Here is a 10,270-nt window from a genome sequence, read left to right on the forward strand (position 1 = left end):
TACATACCATGATGGTGGAGGTATTAGGCTAATGAAGACAATGAATAATGCATCAACACAAATGGTCAGCAATTAATTTAGAAGCAAGGCTTTCATAAGTGGTTTTTTCAAAATCAAGTAAACACTACATGACAGTTGTACATCTTTTTACGGCAGAGGCTAACATGAAGATTGGGGCTTGAATGAGTGTCATATCGCTTAATTAAGTGTGTTGTTCGAGCTAATGCTTAAATAAGACAATTTGTCTAAGTTGTGGCAGCAACCTTGACGCAGCTTGCTGCCCCGGTAAAAAAAAATTTCTGTTGACGAGTAACGAGCTGTAACATATGTTCAATGATTTTTTTTCATCAGGTATACATCTCAACACATTCATTACAAATCCTCAACTTTAACAAATGCTTCTATTATAATGATACTAAGCACAAAACTTAGGCTGCAGAGCACAAGGCATTAAGCAGGAATCTGGATGCTCAACAGTTTAAAAACACTATGTCCATGATGCAAAAAGTAGTGATTAGACAAGAGGACATCAATTTACCAGAGCAGAATCGTATCAAGGTTATTGCTATGACTTACACAAACAATTTTTGTTCGAACATGCACAACAACCTAATCTTTAAAAACCTTGATTGGCTCCAAAAACAAACTTTCTATAATGATTTGACCCTCATTCAAGCCCTCCCCTTCATCATCATCTTAACTTCTGCCATAAAAAGACAACTGTCATGTAGTGTTTGACAGAATTTTAAAAGATGGACAGTAAGCCATTCTTATCTATTCAATGCTCATCACCCTTTATGTTTATGCTTTAATGACTATCTTATCAGCCAAAAAACCCAGGGTAAAAATGTATGAAGGCGTCTTCAATTTTTAAAGTCAGAAGTCTTTTTAACTCTTGGTAAATGCCCTTAAAACAATGTAATTTTATTCTACAAGAAAGAATAATTTTCGTAAAAAAATATACGAAAACACTACATTTTGCCATGTTTGATTTGATTGATACGAGAGGTTTAACGTCCCCAAACCACCATATGATTATTAGAGATGCCGTAGTGGAGGGCTTCGGAGATTTCGACCACCTGGGGTTCTTTAACGTGCACCCAAATCTGAGCACATGGGCCTACAACATTTTCGCCTCTATCGGAAATGCACCCGCCGCAGCTGCGACTTAATCCCGCGACCTGCGGGTAAGCAGCCGAGTACCATTTCGCCATGTTCCCTCACGACCAACATTAGCATAAATTGAAACAAAAAATATTTCTATACCATAGTCATGAAATTTCGCTGACAAAGAAACAAAGACTGTGGTAAAAGCATAAAGCAAGGATCATGTGTCAGTTATTTTTTTTGCATAATTCAAATTCTGAGCACATGGTTTGAAAGGCCTCAACTTTGTTGGAAATTTTTTCCACAAAAATTGTGCTGAAACAACTTATTCCCATATTGAGGCATCAAAGCGCCAGTTTTGGGAAATAATGCAAATGGTCATGAAACCACTTCACAGACTAACATGACAAGAGCATGAACTCGCAAATACTTACAGGTTAATGCTCAGTCACAATTTCTGAGGCAGCCCGATGGCTTCTGTGTGCATCTCTACTGCTTTCTGTCCACTTTTGGGCCAGTTTTTGTAGAATGTCTGCCGAGAGAACAAAAAAACAACAGAAACAATTCACTTTTTCTAGCATGCCCCATGTAGCACAACTTGACTTTCTCGGCCTCATGAGGTAGCAGTCTTGAAAGCATGCTAACAGCTGCTGCTTTATGTATGTAGATCTCATACACCATTAGCAAACTCCAAAATGATGCCCAGTCATTGCTAAGCAAGAAATATAACAGAAGAGAACAGAAACAACATTTGACACTAGACATAAATTTACCTTTTTAATACTCACTCAATAACCTATTTTCCTACGCATTATATGCCTACATGTTGAAAAGACTGGGCATGCAAACATGGCCACAGGTGAGTCAAGACACTTCAAATGCCAACTAACAATGAGAAGGCAGACTAACGTAACATATAGGAGATTTAACTAGAGGCCCATCATTAAACTAATCTTTATATCACGACGTAAATGCATGCCAAAATTCGATTCATGCAGTTTCAAACAAGATCTTTGCAGTTCCGTACAAGACAGTTTCTTACATACATCTGCAAACAGATGTATGTTAGAAGTTATTGAAGAAGTTAGATCTATAATATATACAAGAAATAATAAAGGTCCCAACACTGAACCTTCAGGCACACCTGATTATACTTCAGTGAGTGGTGAATGATGGTCGTCAGCAGTTACGAATAGGAAGCGATTAGAAAGAAAATGTTCTATCCATTTAAAAAGGTTATTATCGATATTTAGCAAGCTTAGTTATAAGAGCAGTAATTTATGACAAACCTTTCAAATGCTTTGCTAAGATCTAAAAAAATACTGGCAGCGCAACATGCTCAATCCCGGATTTGATGCAGATGATGAGTAAACGAAGCAAGCTGTGTCTCGCGGGAGTACAGTTTGCTAAAATTATGTTGCGCTTTAGCAAAAGTATGAGTTTGACTTTACAAAGTTAGCAAGATTCGAGATGAATAAATGTTCTAATAATTTGTCACAATTACTTGTTAGTGATATGGGTCGTTAATTAAGTGGTAAGTTTTTGGGACCAGATTTATAAATTGCAACCGCCTTCCCTATTTCGCATCCTTTGGAAGCTGACCAGCACTCAATGATTGTCCAAACATTTTATTTAGCGTCATAGAACTAACTACGTTGGTGCTTTTAAGGAATTTGCTATTAATTCCATCATAGCCAGGAGCAGAGTGCAATCGTAACTTATCTATTAGCTTCAATATTCCAGGTACCTCGACAACTACTGGATCCATGGGCATGTAATTATATTGATTGATATGTGGGGTTTAACGTCCCAAAACCACTATATGATTATGAGAGACGCCGTAGTGGAGGGCTCCGGAAATTTAGACCACCTGGGGTTCTTTAACGTGCACCCAATTCTGAGCACACGGGCCTACAACATTTCCACCTCCATCGGAAATGCAGCCGCCGCAGCCGGGCTTCGAACCCGCGATGTAATTATATTGGTGCGCTTAAGGGAGTATGATGTTGCCGGGCTTAGAGTACTGGTTCGAAAATAAAGCATTATGAACTGACGCGCACATGTTATCGGGGATATTGTTTCCAGATAAATCTTCTAGAAATATAGTGTTGTTAATGGTTGGGTTAATCATTTTCCAAAACTTTCCAGAGTTATTTTTCAGTCTTTCAGGTAGTGTTCTAGTTGGGTAGTTGTTTTTTGAAGTTTTTAGAGCTCTTAAGTAGGTTTTTTGCAGCAGATTTGTAAGTTGTCCAGCGCGAAGGTGAAAGCGAGTTTTAGCTAAAATAAAGAAACGCTTTTTTTATTAGATAGGCGTTTTAGATGACTGGAATATGACGGTGCTTGGAGATTGGAATCAAGTGTACGATTAGAAATGTACTTTTCGATCAATATATAGACTGTACATGCGAACAGGTCCCAGTTATATTGAACGGAACGAAATTCAAAATCTCTAACAAAATCATCGTAAAAGTGAGTTAGCTCATTATTTATTATTTCGAAGTTAGCTTTCCGGTAGTATCGTATGCGCTTCTGTTGTTTAGTCTTTTTACTAGGGCTAATATTGATGACAAAATTTAGCGAGACGTGGTTGCTGGTTCCTGGTAGGTATCTAATGTCGGAGACGAGGTCAGGATGCGTTGCCATTATGAGGTAGAGAGTGCTTGCTACATTGCTTGTAATTCTGGTGGCTTGAGTTACTAATTGATTCAAGCAATAAACAGAGCATGTATTCAGAAAATATTCACTCTGCTGTGAAAAAGGGAAATTACGTATTGGCATTGTGTTCCACGTTAGTTTGGAAAGTTAAAATCTCCGAGTGAAACATAGGTGAAGAAGGCAAACAAGAGTTTACTATGTTGATGGAGTCATGCAGTTTGTTAAAAAATGTGGATGGTGAGAAAGGTGATGTGCAGCAGGTACCTAGAGCAAGCTTACAGTTACCCAAAGTTAGTAAAGCCCAGGTTATTTCTAGTAAACTGTTCATTTGGATTGGCCCCGCCGCGGTGGTCTAGTGGCTAAGGTACTCGGCTGCTGACCCGCAGGGCGCGGGTTCGAATCCCGGCTGCGGCGGCTGCATTTCCGATGGAGGCGGAAATGTTGTAGGCCCGTGTACTCAGATTTGGGTGCACGTTAAAGAACCCCAGGTGGTCTAAATTTCCGGAGCCCTCCACTACGGCGTCTCTCATAATCATATAGTGGTTTTGGGACGTTAAACCCCACATATCAATCAATCAATCAATCATTTGGATTGGTGATGATGGTATGTCCTTCGAGACCACAAGTGGTACGCCTATTCCTCTATTTTCGATGCAGTCACAGCGATCAACCACAAAGTTGTTTGCCTCGTGAATTATTTCTGTCTGTTGTTTGCTCCGAAAGCCACATTTAAGTTAAAGCTACTATTTTCGCATCGCATGTATATATAATGGATGTGAGGGCACAACGTTTATTGAGAACACTTCTGGTGTTAGCAAATAGTACAAATACCGGATGCGATTCACGATGTGATGATATGCCCCTTCTTTCTCCCTACAGTGAGGCATTTCGCCCAGTGGAGTCTTCGCGACCTAATTGGTTGCCACGCGAGCGTATTTCTTCAACGCGAACAAGCTCAAAGTTGTTGGAGATATGTTTATTATTGAAGAGCAATTTTTTATAGCGCAGTTTAGACTGCGAGCGCCCAGGATAGCTATTTGCAAATTCGATTTGTTTTTGACGAGACGTTCGGGTACTTTGACAAAAGTCTTCCATCACTGAAATGTTATTTTTTGCTCCAGTTGGTCGCGAAGTGACAAAACTTTTTTTCTGGTCTTGTAGATAAAAAATTTGGCTATAATGGGGCGGAATTCCACAGATGAAAACGTGCCAAGTCGATTTGCGCGATCAATTGACTCTGTGCAGAAAGATTCAAGTACTTCGTTCATCGCTGCTGATAGCTTAGCTTCAGTTTCGTTCCAGGTTTCTTTAGCGTCAGCTATACCATGAAAGATTAGGTTGTCAAGCCTGAATCTGTCCTCAATCTCATCAAAGCTTGCTTGGTAGTTATTACTTTGGTGCATAAGACCAGATATCGACGCGTGCCTTTCTGATAAATCTTTGCGAAGTTGATGAAAGTCCTTCGATTTTTCTTCTAGTTCATCTAGTCTTTTTTGTATGCCGGTTATTTTTGTGTGTATGCTTTTTGCCCGTTTTTATTCGCTTTTACGTCAGCAGCTAGTTCAGTTTGCGCTTTCGAACTTTGGAGCAAACGGCTGTGTATATCTTTGAGTAGTTTGAAGTTTGCTTTTATCTCCTCGGCAGGATTTTCTGGTCACGAATCAATATCACGTAGGTTTTCAGAGCATGTGTTAGGTCCCGGGTTAGTGTCAACATCTTCAGATTGTAGGAGCAAGAAAAGCGTAAAAAACAGTCGCATACAATTTCGCACAGCACTTTTGGGCACGAAAACACTAGCAAAAGCGGGTCCTCTGATTTTTTAATCTATAGAGAAAACATTGTACACTCCTGCATGATGAAAAACCGGTGGTTAGAAACCATGCAAAGAGCACTGTTTTTGTGCCCACTGAAAGGCAATTCGATGCACCGTGTGCCTAAATGGACCACGGGAGGTGTTGTCAACGTTCGTGCAGCTGGAAACACGAAGAAGTGTCCATGAGTCACAGGGAAATTGTAGAAAATTTCATCGCCACTTCCGTCATCTCATTCGTACAAGGGTGGCGACTTCATCACAATATCCAATGAACACACGTGTGCCGCCGATGACCACGCAATCAGGAGCGTCAGCATATTCTTCATGATGAAAAACCGGTGGTTACAAGCCATGCAAAGCGCCCTATTTTCGTGCCCACTTAAAGGCAAGTCGATGAGCCGTGTGCTTAAATGGACCACGGGAGGTGTTGGTGACGTTGATGCGGCTGAAAACCGGAAGAAGAGTTCATCAGTTGAAGTGAAATTGTAGAAAATTTCATCGCCGATTCTGTCATCCGGCCCATACAAGGGTGCAACTTCATCACAATATCCCATGAACACACGTGTGCCGCCAATGACCACGCAATAAGCAGCGTCAGCCGATTCTGCATGATGAAAAACCAGTGGTTATAAGCCATGCAAACGCACTGTTTCCGTGCCCGCTGACAGATATCGACAGATGCTGCAGACTATTTCACAGATGAGCATCGCAAAATTTAAATCAACAAAGCCATGCAGTGGATAAATTGACCATTCGTATTTAAAATCTAAAAAGCTACTAAACAACTCCACTGTCTGAAATTTCTGATAACTGCAAAATTGTAAAATGTGAGCACGTTGCCACAAATTTAGTGTGCACATGATGAAATGACGAAGTCACAGCAAACAAAACACAAATTGTAGCTGTTTTCAGTTTCTCACTTGGCTTATCCACCATTCTTATCGTGAAGAGGGGCACGCATACGTTACCATCCTGACTACAGTCACATGGAAAGAAAGCATGACGTCAGTGATTGTGCAATCAACATTCAGCCTTCAGCTAAGCAAGGACTCGTTGATGTACCGCTGTGCTAGATCGGCATGGCGAGGAAGTACTGGGCAAGGAATAGGTCAGACAAACAAATATGCAGCACGCCTTACAACGACACAATCTATACAGCGTAGTTTTAGGGCCAAAACACTATTTCATATTGAACAGACAACCAACAGACAGTCAGTGCAAAATCACATCGCATCGCATGCGAAGAGTATACTCTAGTGAGGCAATTAAGGGTCATCATAATTGTTTTTCGAAATGAAGTTTCTGTGATACACAATTCAATTGCTGAAGTACCCTGCAGGAATTAGCATGGTGGTCTGGAAGGCGATAAAAATGAAAAACAGAGCCAAAACTGCCTAATAGCACTTTGAGGTAATGTAAAACACACTGTGCAGGGAATTACTTTTGCAGACATATCCCCATAGGCTATAAAACTGACAACTAACATGCTCACTCTATGCAACATAGGAATGTCTCACACCTTTGCAAGAACTTTACTGTGGTGTCTGAACTGTCTGTGTAGGCCAGAAGCAGCCGGCCCATGGCTCGCAGGCATCTGATCCGTTCTTTGAGAAGAATTTGTGGCTTCCTACATTGTAGCACGGCTTCTGGGAAATGCTTCCTGTTATAACAAAAGTAGCGCAAAACAATTATGCTCTGTCAACACTAGCACAAAATCCACATTGGTGACTTTTTAAAAAACATTCCGCTATAGACTGAACAACAGCAATACACTCTTCTGTTATAATGGAGCACCTTATTGCTTTCCCTTGCATGGTTTCTTGCTTTCACCCATGAGACAATTCAGCAGAAGTTAAGCTTTAGTTGGCGAGGAAGCAGTTTAAAAGCGTGAATTTAATGTACAATATAAAAGATGATAGAATTATATTCGCATTTAAGAAATCATATTTTTTGTAATGTTCCACCACCAAGAAATGAGTGAGCAAGCTGCGACGTTATGGTGTCACAAAATAATGGAGTTTGTTGCAAATGCAATATACAGGTAATTCTGCAATTAAAATGTTCTGTTACTACTGACTCTGCAGCTGCAAGTGCCTGCTGAATCTGCTCTAGGGCACTTAGCAAACCTGTGTAATGATATTGACAGACAGAGAAAACTCAGTTCTCACTTAGCTGCCCCCATCACAGGACCATGTTGCTTCACATAGGGGTTCCTGGTATGCAGGATGCAGATTCATGAAGTTTGTGGCTATATCATACCACGGTGAACGTGGTCTAACTTTGCTCGAATTACGTGAGCAGCTGGAAAATACTCTATTGTGCAATTAGCTGTAACAATGCAATATTGCTAGCTACCGGTCGCTGCAACATACACTCACAACTAATTTGGACACCAGCAAGATTTAGCAGTGTATACAAGCGTCTGAACACAGTATTTTATGCTACCAGCTGTATTATCTATCCTTATATATAGATGCATAGAACGTGCACACAGTAGCCAATAGTTGCGCCGAGTAGAAGAGTCTGTTTTAGGTTTTCTATTCAATTCATAGACAAGAATCAGGCACATCACTCAAGCCTGTTTAGCATCAGAGGTAAAAGTATTCTTGCAGTCATACACAGTAAAATCAGCAATCGACCTTGCAAATTGGTAAAAACTAGGTTTATGTTTGGCAGGAACATAATCACAATAGTTGGAATGCGACGAGCTAGCAATATCATTTCTACTGTTGTCTCGTGTATGATCTCATACAGTAGAGAAAGTTGAAGACACTGCAATGGTAAGGTTGTTATTTCAAAGTGGGTCACTATTCTTCACACTATGCATGCATTTACAAAAAAACAGTAACAATGTATGCTGCAATAAACAAATGAAGTTTTACAGTTTTTGCGAAATTCCATTCGCCAGTACCGCATTTTACAGAAAGGCAATGCTTTGCGACACCGAGTCATGTTTCCAGGCGACATGCACTTGCCATGGTGACAAATAGGTAGAGTACTCTTCTACAGCATAATTTAGAGGAACTAAAAACTATGACAATAATCATTTCTTATTATAGCTAGCAATATCATTTTTACTGTTGTTTATGTGAGGCTATTTTATCTTAGTGAGAAATCACAAGAATAAGGGCCGCATAATAATGAGTAAAAAACACAGTGACTGGTTGTGCAGCAATTTCCAACTATTGTGATTCATGGAAATCATTGCGCTTCTCCCTCAAATAAAGGTTCACTTCAGCATGTATAATAGTAAGTTGGTAGGTAGAACATCCTGATGTTGCTCTGTCTACCCTCCCTTATTTTGCAATATTTTCACTTCGACATGACTCGCTCAAAACAACTTTCTTCTGCACTAACTGGAACAATGTACATCACCTTTGAGTTAGCCACAGATGCTGAATAAGCACCTATTATGGATTGCTTGGCTCACCGTGTGGTCAGCACTGCACAGTTAGTCAGGGCCCTTCGGTTTGCTACCTGCAGTACGCAGCAAAAAACTTTGGCATTCAAACAAAAACAGATCAAGTATGGCAGCAGCATTTCGTCCTTTGGAGATAGAGAGGGGAAAGGGGTAGTGGAGAATCGTTCTTCATAAGCTATACACACGTGCATTAACTGTTCTAGTTTGGTGCATAAACAGTATAAGAGAGTGAAAACGGTTAGAGGAGAGAAGCGGCCACTTATTGGAAATCCTCCAAAGAAGGCACAAACACTCACTTGGGATTTTACAGTATACATTCTGTGCCATTTATAAAAAGTAAGCAAAGTGCTGAATTTCACTAACACTTGCACACTACTAAGTCAATCTGAAACGACAACGTATTGCACTCGCTTCGCTGTCCAGATGGTGCTTGTGAAGTTTCCTGAAGTTGCACAGACAGCAAAGTGGTCTGGCCAAATTTAAGTATACCCATTCCAACAAGCACCACTGGCTTCAACTCCAAGTGACAGCACCAACTCTAGTCATTTAATAGTGCCGTGCGACTAATGCTAAGTGCCTAAGCGTTTGAATAAAAAATGCAAGTATATTTCTGTTTTATGTTCAATTTCTATTGTTAATTCTTCCACGTGTGACCTTTTCTTTGATGCTGGGTATTGAGATAAAGGCAAAATAGAGTATTACACTATGTTTACCAGCAACATTCACACTACAGTTTATGAAGTAGTGCTAGGGATATCACTGCAAACATTCAGAGTGATGACGATGACATATCTCAGAGACCTTCAGAGTATTTCATTGAGCTGCAGTTAAAGGCGGCAGCCACCTAATGAACTTAACACCCCTTATTTGAGAAACCGAGTGAGCTGCTTTTCTTCAAAAAACTTGCGGGCGCAAGGTGCAGACATTGACGGAAGTAGATATAGCCTCGGCAATGGGGACTATACCGCTCGGAGTTGAAATGCCGGCACTCTTGCCAAACCATCACAGTGAAGGCAGCTTCTTCGCCCCTTTTCGCCTTATGAGCTTGCGAAGCGCCCGTGCTAACGCGCTGTGCATCCCTCGGGGTCGTTCCAATCAGGCGATCTCTTCCGTATGGTGTTTCCGTTCTGTTCTTTTTTCAATACATTTTTATTTGTGATAGCCAAATAGCGAGAACCGCGATGCGGCACTGAATAAGTCACTGCCGCCCAACTGAGACGAGAAAATCACTAACGGCCACTGCGAAAATAGCGAGAGCCAAAAGGACAACAAAC

The sequence above is a fragment of the Rhipicephalus microplus genome, chromosome 5, assembly GCF_043290135.1.
Source record: "Rhipicephalus microplus isolate Deutch F79 chromosome 5, USDA_Rmic, whole genome shotgun sequence".
In the NCBI taxonomy this organism is placed as follows: domain Eukaryota; kingdom Metazoa; phylum Arthropoda; class Arachnida; order Ixodida; family Ixodidae; genus Rhipicephalus; species Rhipicephalus microplus.